Source organism: Clupea harengus, chromosome 9 (genome assembly GCF_900700415.2).
Source record: "Clupea harengus chromosome 9, Ch_v2.0.2, whole genome shotgun sequence".
NCBI lineage: Eukaryota > Metazoa > Chordata > Actinopteri > Clupeiformes > Clupeidae > Clupea > Clupea harengus.
The window spans coordinates 28,371,363-28,381,294 of NC_045160.1; the positions used below are offsets into that span (position 1 = coordinate 28,371,363).

Below are 9,932 nucleotides of genomic sequence, written 5' to 3' on the forward strand. Positions count from 1 at the left end.
GAATATTAATCATCAATCCTCTATCACCCCCACACACACACACACACACTAACACAGAAAAGTTTTACTCATGAGTCCAGAAGCTCATTGGGAGACACACACACACACAGACACACACACACACACACACACACACACACACACACACACACACACACACACACACAAACAGGGACACACACACACACACAAACAGGGATACACACACACACATGGATAACACATAGAGCAGTGAGACAGTCCAGTAAGATGAAGCACATAGAGCAGTGAGTGACAGTTATGAGGGGCCGTAATCATAATTCCTCTATACCCCCACACACACACTCAGGGATACCACAGACGCACGCACACACACACACATCTGAAGTATGTGTAAAACAAAACAAAAAACACAAAATGTGAAAATGACCCAAATCCCCCCCCCCCCCCACACACACACACACACACAAACTACATGCAATTATGCTTACTGTAGTTCCTCCAGTTTGCAGTTTTGATGAGAAAGAGCAGAGCATAAAAGTTCCACTCCTGAGTCTCCCAGCAGCTTATTGTTCCCCAGGTTCAGCTGTGTGAGACTTGAGGAGTGTGAGGTCAGGGCAGAGGTCAGATAGGAACAGCTCTTCTCTGTCAGGTAACATTCATTCAGCCTGGGAGAAACATCATGATACATCTGCATATTAATCATCAATCCTCTATCTCCTACCACACACACACAGACACACACACACACACACACACACACACACACACACACACACACACACACACACACACATACACACACACACACACACACAGCGACACACACAGCGACACACACACACACACTCACACAGGGATACACACACACACACTAAATCACATAGAGCAGTGAGACAGTCCAGTAAGATGAAGCACATTGAGCAGTGAGACAGTCCAGTAAGATGAAGCACATAGAGCAGTGAGACAGTCCAGTAAGATGAAGCACATAGAGCAGTGAGACAGTCCCCCCCACACCGACACAAACAGACATACACACACACACACACACACACACACATACACACACAGGGACACCAACACACACACACTCAGGGGAACAAACTCACACACACAAACACACTCACGGATACACATACTGTACACACTGATGAACATACACAGACAGGGACACAAACATTCACACACAAACACACACACACACACACACTCAGAGATACACATACACACTGATGAACATTCACAGACAGGGACACAAACCTTCACACACACACACACACACACACACACAAACAGAGAGAGAGAGAGAGAGAGAGAGAGAGAGAGATACGGCCTAGAAGCTTCTGAGGCTCTGTCTCATATGACTACCAAAGGAATAAACACCAACATACATACAATTAATTAAACTAAAAACACCTTTATATTATTACTATTTCACCACTTACACACACACACCCCCCCCCCCCCCTCCACTCCACCCCCCCCCCCCCCCCCAACACACACCCACACACACAGATACTACATGAAATGATACTTACAGTAGTTCTTCCAGTTTGCAGTTTTGATGAGAAAGAGCAGAACATAAAAGTTTCACTCCTGAGTCTCCCATCAGCTCATTGCCCCCCAGGTTCAGCTGTGTGAGACTTGAGGAGTGTGAGGTCAGGGCAGAGGCTAGATAGGAACAGCTCTTCTCTGTCAGGTTACATTCATCCAGCCTGGGAGAAACATCATGATACATCTGGATATTAATCATCAATCCTCTACCCACCCAACCCCCCCCCCCCACACACACACACACACACACAATCAGGGATACAAACATACACACACACTCAGGGATACACACACACGGATATATACAGCCTAGATGCTTCTGAAGCTCTGTCTCATATAACCACCAAAGGAAGAAACACCCACATACATGTAATTAATTAAACTAAAAATACCTTTATAATATTAGTATTTGACTTACCAACACACACACAAACACGGATATACACACACATATAGGGACACCAACACACAAACACTCAAAACTAATTAAACCAAAAATGCCTTCATATTATTAGTCTTTCACTCCCAGTGAGAGTAAGATGAAGCACATAGAGCAGTGAGACAGTCCAGTAAGATGAAGCACATAGAGCAGTGAGACAGTCCAGTAAGATGAAGCACATAGAGCAGTGAGACAGTCCAGTAAGATGAAGCACATAGAGCAGTGAGACAGTCCAGTAAGATGAAGTACATAGAGCAGTGAGACAGTCCAGTAAGATGAAGCACATAGAGCAGTGAGACAGAGCAGAAGAACTTTATATATATACAGTTGGAATCGGAAATATTTCAACCTATCCTTTCATATCTTACACACAATACACTCACAAACAGACACCTCCCCCCACACACACACACACACACACACACACACACACACACACACACACACACAGTCGCAGCCCAGCTCTCAGCAAGACGCAACAAGGGAATTACAAAAGCACGTTCTTTATTAACGCTTTAAATTACAAACAAAGGTATTGAAACCAACAGAAAATTGGGTCCGGCCTCTGGCCTGCACCCAGTGCAACTGGCACCTTCCCCTCTGTCTCTCTCTCCCGTCAGTCCTTCTTACTGACTCTTTAAACCCTTTTGTTTGACTAGATTGGCACTGATCAGCAACTAGTCAAACAATCTGCAGGTGAGCGGTCAATTAGTGAAAGCCCGACCTGCCTAGTCCCCAGAACACCTCCCCAGGGTCCTAAAGTCTGCCTTGTATAGGCCTGGTAAGGGAATTCACCCACGTTTAAACCAAGTGGAACCCAAACGCAGCTTGGGGCACCACCACAACACACACACACACACACACACACACACACACATATGCTGGGTTCAACAGTAAGCAGTAGCTCTCAAGACATATGCTGGGTTCAACAGTAAGCAGTAGCTCACAAGACATATGCTGGGTTCAACAGTAAGCAGTAGCTCACAAGACATGCTGGATTCAAGACAACAGTAAACACGATAAACCCAACCTGGGAACTTTCCACTTCTGAAAACATGTGTTCACCAGATCAGCACATAGAAAACACCAAACAACTCAGGTGTAATATACTGTTTAGTGTTTGACCTTCAATATCCATATTAGACTGATGTGAGGTATGAACTGCAGTCAGGAGTGTTTGCTCTACTCTCAGTTTAGGAGAAATGTTCTCTTATCAGGGCAGTTCATTTACCAGGAACAAAGTCAACTATTTGATGATGTGCTCTCTACTGACAACCAGGGAACTCGATCTAACTTTCTCTCTCTCACATACACACACTCACACACATAAGTACACCAAGTGTTACCCCCCCCCCCCCCCCCCCACACACACACACACACACACACACACAGTGTTTTACTCACTTAGCTGATGTGGAAGATGTGACCACTGGCACCAGCTTCGGCAGAACATGATCGAGACTGAGGAGTTCAGTCAGATCTTCCTCTGGTGTCTTTATGTACTTCTGCAGATCAAACTCATCCAGCTGCTCTTTTGGAATCTCAAACTCAAATCTCATAGTCGTCCACTTTCCTGGTAAGAGCATGTCCACATACAGAGTTCCTGAGCTCCTGTCAATTACCTCTACTACAGCGTGGTGATTCAGCTCATTCAGACAATAGAACAGGTTGATCTTTCTGTCTGAATAATCTTGGTCAGTGATCTTCTGTTTGACACACTGGACTGTTTGCTCTGAGCTCTGTGATTGGCTTCTTGTCTGGGGCAGTAGGTGTCTTAAGAGATTCTGATTGGACTCCAGTGAGAGGCCCAGGAGGAAGCGGAGGAAAAGGTCCAGGTGTCCGTTCTTACTCTGTAAGGCCAGATCCACTGCAGTTGTGTGTAGGTCATGAAGTGTTGCAGCTCTGAACAGAGCAGAGAGGTGAGAGGTTTGCTGTTGGTCAGGCATGTTTCTCTCTCTGTTGCTGAAACAGATGAACACATATAAAGCTGCAAGAAACTCCTGAATGCTCAGATGCACAAAGCTGAACACCTTCCCCTGGTACAGCCCAGACTCCTCTCTGAAGATCTGAGTACACACTCCTGAGTACACTGATGCTTCTGTGACATCAATGCCACACTCTCTCAGGTCTTCCTCATAGAAGATCAGATTGCCCTTCTCCAGCTGTTGGAAAGCCAGTTTCCCCAGTTTGAAAATCATCTTTTCATCTCTCTCTTTTCTCTCTGTGTACTTTTCATTTTTCATGCTTGTCTGAATGATCAGGAAGTGTGTGTACATTTGAGTCAAAGTCCTTGGCATTTCTACCCTCCCCGATTCATCTGATGTTCTCTCGACAACAGTGGCAGTAATCCAGGAGAAGACTGGAATGTGGCACATGATGTAGAGGCTCCTGGATGACTTCAGGTGTGTGATAGTTCTGCTGGCCAGGTTCTCATCACTGATTCTCTTCCTGAAGTACTCCTCTTTCTGTGGGTTGTTGAATCCCCTTATTTCTGTTACCTGGTCCACACACCTAGATGGGATCTGATTGGCTGCTGCTGGTCGGGTGGTGATCCAGAGGAGAGCAGAGGGAAGCAGATTCCCCTTGATGAGGTTTGTCAGAAGCACGTCCACTGAGGCTGGCTCGGTCACATCACAACACCTTGGGTTGGAGTTGAAATGTAGAGGAAGTCGACACTCATCCAGACCATCAAAGATGAAACATGACAAGCTCTAAACCAGAGAAGAATCTTGGATCTGTAATTTCAGGGAAAAAATGCTGAATAAGCTCCACCAGACTGAGTTTTTTCTCCTTCATCAGGTTCAGCTCTCGGAAAGGAAGAGGAAATATGAAGTGGACATCCTCATTGGTTTTGCCTTCAGCCCAGTCAAGAATTAACTTCTGCACAGAGACTGTTTTTCCAATGCCAGCCACTCCCTTAGTCAGCACTGTTCTGATGGGTTTTTCTTGTCCAGATAAGGGTTTAAAGACGTCACTGCAGTTGATTGGTCTGCCTCGTGCTGCTTCTCTCCAGGATGCTCTCTCTATCTGTCTGACCTCATGTTCATCATTGACCTCTCCTCCTCCCCCCTCTGTGATGTAGAGCTCTGTGTAGATCTCATGGAGGAGTCTGGCATCTCCCTGCTTTGTGATTCCCTCAGTCAGACACTGAAACTTCTTCTGAAGATGGGATTTGTGGATCTGCTGCATTTCCACATTTACCGGACCAGGTTGGTCTCTGTGTGTGAAAACAAGAACAAATATTAAATAACTTGTTTACTGTAATATCAGTTAAACTTTAGTGTTTGTACAGCACTATCAGTCAAGCAGGAATGTAGTCTATATAACTGCCACTCTGTCTGAAGAGTTTCCCCCTAATGTAGTCTATATAACTGTCCACTCTGTCTGAAGAGTTTCCCCCTAATGTAGTCTATATAACTGCCACTCTGTCTGAAGAGTTTCCCCCTAATGTAGTCTATATAACTGCCACTCTGTCTGAAGAGTTTCCCCCTAATGTAGTCTATATAACTGCCACTCTGTCTGAAGAGTTTTATATAAACTACCCTCAGCACTGTGTCCCCCTAATGCTCTTCTCTCATGTGATTGCTGATGAATTGACTTCCTTCATATTTCCTCTGCAGTCGTTCTCTCTCACTCTCACTACATTTCACCTGCTGACACAGGAGGGCTGCTGGATTTGTGCTTGTAGCTCCAGATTATTATAATGTCACTTTAATGACTTGTTCCTCCTCTGCACAGAAACATGCACACACACCTACACACACACAAACCTGAGAATGTTGGTGTTTACCAACTGATGTTTATGAATGTAACATATTCATGTTTGGTCTTGAATTGATCCTTCTGATGTGGTCAGTAGTCTGATTGTGGTTTCATTCTGAAGTACCTGCCATAGCTGTGTAATTAGACTAGTCCCACTGTATCCTCTGCCTGGGAGAATGTTATTTTAGGGGATTGGCTGGTGGCAAATGCATAGCATTGGGTCTTCAGGTACGAAACCACTTTAGAGTATTTGGGCTCTCTTTCTTCTTCTCACTCTGCTCTTTCCTCTCCTCTCCTTTGTCTTTCTTCTTCTTATCTTTTCCTGCTGCTGTTTCTCCTGTCTTTGTGTGTGGGGATCCTCTCAATTTATTGTTAACCCTCTGAAGTCCACGCTCCCTGTGCAGGGATATGGTGGTTTTTATGGGGAATTGCTTTTAAAGCTCAGCCAGTTTTTGTCGGAGAGACATAGAAATTACACCCCCAGAAACCTTGAACCCTTTTCTTTTCAAATTTACACAGTTTGAAACAAATATATAAATAAGCACTTTGTAAGGAGAATAGGACTAGTCTCTTGCACTTTTCAGTCTCTGAGTGAGGTTTCAGCTCCTAACGACCCGCCCATTAGCAAATGACAGCTATTCATATGATAAGGGTATGGTAATTCAGTGATCTCTATTGGGCCATGGTGTGTCAAGAAATCCTGTGGGGGGTACGGGCCACAAAGACATTCCAGGGCCATTAGGTAAGGGCCATTGTTCTTGTCTGAGGTGTCCCAGGTGTGTTTACACCTAACTCATCAATATGCATTTGTAGGGACACTAGTTTTGAAAAGGTACAGGTCACTCTAAAATTATAAATATATAGTAGTGAAACCACACACACTTTCTAAATGCTAAACTCACCTTTGTAAAACTAACACTTATGTTTACAAAGTTCAGAGTTCAAAAGCCTTGCTCCAAAATCTTTACAATGTATTTTTTGTACAAAGTCTGAGCACCTCTGAAAGTATGTTTTTGGAAGGGTTTGTTTAGATTTGATTTAAATTCAATCTTTTTTTACTACATTCCTTTCATTCCCATGTTATTATTGCTGAGGTATTCTAGAATATAATCATACATGCCACTTTTGCCTCAATGTTTTTAGTTAGGTGAAATAAACTAAAATATCAAGGCATGGCAGACTACCTAAGAGAGTGAAAAACAGGCTCGGACTCAGTAGTGTTAATTATATTAATAAACTGATCAATAATAACTGATCAGCATTAACCATTCATATAACTCCTTGTGTGTTGTGCCATGACACCAAACAATTGGCTCAGACACTGCCTGGTAATACTGTAGGTCTTTTAATAGTATAATGCAGACAGATTAATTGTATTTTCCTCAATATGTACCACTCCAAGGCTTTCTAATGTCCCATGGAGTTCAGACTTGTATAAACCTTCCAGCCTGGTGTTTTCTATCATTGGAAACATTTTGTCTGCAATTAGCATCTAGATACTATATATTAAAGAAATCAATATTCAATCTCATATAAAAATCTAGCATAAAAGACAAGTCAAAAACCTTTGGGACACTTTTATACTTCAGATGTACTTCAATGACTGTATGGATGATTGTATTTCCTGTGGAAAGTCCTCAATACTACTCACCTCTGACCAGCAGGAACACCTCCTTCTGCTAAGAGGGGTGGACGATCAATGGACTGGTCACTCTTCATGGACACACAGCTCGGTACGGGAGAGTGTGATCTCTTCTGCTGGATGGAGCTGTATTTCACACACACACACACAACGTTATCAGAAGTATATGTAAAAAAAAAAAAAAAAAAGAAATCACTAGTCAAAATGACCCAAGTCCTATTTTGTCTGCAATACTTTGCCATAACATTTCATGCAATTTCAAGGAATATTACTGATTTAAAATAAATCAAGGGAGAATATCTCTTTGGTTTCAAATATTTCCACAGTGGCATTTTGAAGATCTTTCTATAACCCTTAATTTACTTAGGAAGCCATTTTGATTTGAAAAGCAGCGTCAGATATGACAAGTCAGCCTCCGGGGTACGTTCGTCGTAGGATTGAAGCTAAGTTAATCAATTGGCCTTTTAGCCCGTTAAGATTAGCGAGCTGATTGAGAACAGCAAATATCGGTTCGTTAACGGCTGACCCGCATCCTAATCATGTGGTTAATTTCAAGCAGGCTAAAGTTATCATGGCATTTGCGCGTGCACGTCCTACTTCAAAAGGCAGGAAAGGTCGATCACCAAAACCATGATTTTCTTACGGTATAATGGTTCTAAACTCAAAGAAAAGGGCTCTTTTTTTCTCCGCTGGCGAGTAGGAGATGAACATGAACGCTTATGAAGAATACAAGACCATAATCATGGCAAAATTCAACACCACCACCGCTGTGAGAGCAAGGTGTGTTGGGATGTTTATAGGGTGATATCTATGTATGAATACCTGACTGCAAGTGTGCACTAGTACAGAGGATACCGCTACCGGTTCGTAACTGCGAGGTTGATGAGGTCGAATCCCCTCACCTCATTCCTCGGTGTAGTTTTACATTTCCTAGTCGCTTTGAATGAAAGCGTCTGTTAAATGACTAAATGTATTAATAACAAATGCAATAAATTGAAGCAGTGAAAATAAATTGTCTGTATTTCTCTCTATTCTTATCATGAGTCCACCTTAATCATTTTCTACAATAATGATATGCTATGGTGTACTAATAACACTCATATAATTATGAGTGCTTTGTTCTCCGCATCACCGACACTACAAAAATGTACCACTCGCAAAAAAAGCGCAAGACAGTCAATGTTCGACTGTAGTGTTTGCAATAAATGACTCGAGGTCATTGTAACCTCACCACTGACCAGCAGGAACACGTCCTTCTGCTAAGTTAACTGGACGATCCATGGACCGGACACTCTTCATGGACACACAGGTGGGGGTAGGAGAGTGTGATCTCTTTTCCTGGATCGAGCTGTATTTCACACACACACAAACACACACCAACACAACGTTATCAAAAGTATATGTAAAAAATAATAAAAAAATCACTACAGTCAAAATGACCCAAGTCCTATTTTTGACCGCAATACTTTGCCATAACATGTCATGCAATTTCATGGAATATTATTGATTTTACTAATGACAAGTCAGTCTCTGGTCTGTCTTATACTGCCACCTTCTGACAATATGGTATGTTTTTCAACTGTAGGGACGTAGACACTTTAAGGAACAGCTCTGTTTGATTGAACGCCACTCGAGATCTTTAGCAAAGTCTGGGAACATTGGTCAGAACAGAATTGTCATACCTATTGTTTTTTATCAGCTGAGTTAAAAGTGGTCTAAAACTATAGATGGGATAGCATTTTTAGAGATTCAGTTGGATTCAGTTTCATTCTGCTTGCAGCTACTGATTTAGAACACAACCATGCCCCTTTGGTTGAGCATAATCAAGTCTCAAAATGCCTGTTATTACCATTTACATTGTTTTAATTATTTTATTAATTTAAGCTTATGAATGAAATGAAAGATTTACAACACTAATTAATAAACAAACGAATATACACGTAAATAAACAAATAATATATGTCAATATATTATTATTATTATTGTTGTTGTTGTTGTTGTCTTACCCCAGATGCTCATCATCATGGTCCTCACTGGAACTCATTTTGGGGCAAATACACCCCTTTTCCTGGGATATCCCTCTCTTAGTATTATAGTGGAGAATGAGAGAGAAAGACAGACATACACAGAGTGTCACAAAGTCACCAAAACTAAGAAAAGAGAATATATTACTCCAATTCTCAGGCCCTTGCACTGGCTCCCAGTTACATACAGAACTGAATTCAAAGTGTGACTTGCTGAATATAAACTGGTCAGGTTTCTTAGATCTGCAGGAGCTGTTCAGCTAGTGGTGCCCAGAGTTGAAGCTAAACAGGGTGAGATGGCATTTAGCCGTTATGCTGCCCACTGCTGGAACCAGCTCCCCATGGGGATCAGATCTGCCCCAACTCTAACCTGTTTCAAAAAGAAGCTCAAAGCTGCCTTATTTTCCACTGCCTTCAGTTAATCAGTTGGCTTTATTGTTGTCCTTGTGATACTTGCACAGAATCTGCACCTTTATTTGCCTTGCCTCATTAATCAGAGATCACTAATCAGAGATCATACACTGATGCATGT

At 42.5% G+C, this 9,932-nt stretch overlaps 1 long non-coding RNA gene and 1 pseudogene across 1 annotated transcript in view; both read right to left on the bottom strand.

Annotated features, from left to right (window-relative positions):
• Positions 1 to 456: 456 nt before the first annotated feature.
• On the bottom strand, positions 457 to 7,542 carry LOC122133178 (annotated as a pseudogene).
• A 1,112-nt stretch (positions 7,543 to 8,654) lies between these two features.
• The window catches only part of LOC116221897, a 2,626-nt gene continuing 1,348 nt past the window's right edge, over positions 8,655 to 9,932 (bottom strand). Inside the window, exons 2-3 of the long non-coding RNA XR_004164340.2 lie at positions 9,383 to 9,459; positions 8,655 to 8,724 (exon numbers count right to left, since the gene is read on the bottom strand). This is a non-coding gene — a long non-coding RNA (uncharacterized LOC116221897). The remainder of the gene's footprint in view (positions 8,725 to 9,382; positions 9,460 to 9,932) is intronic.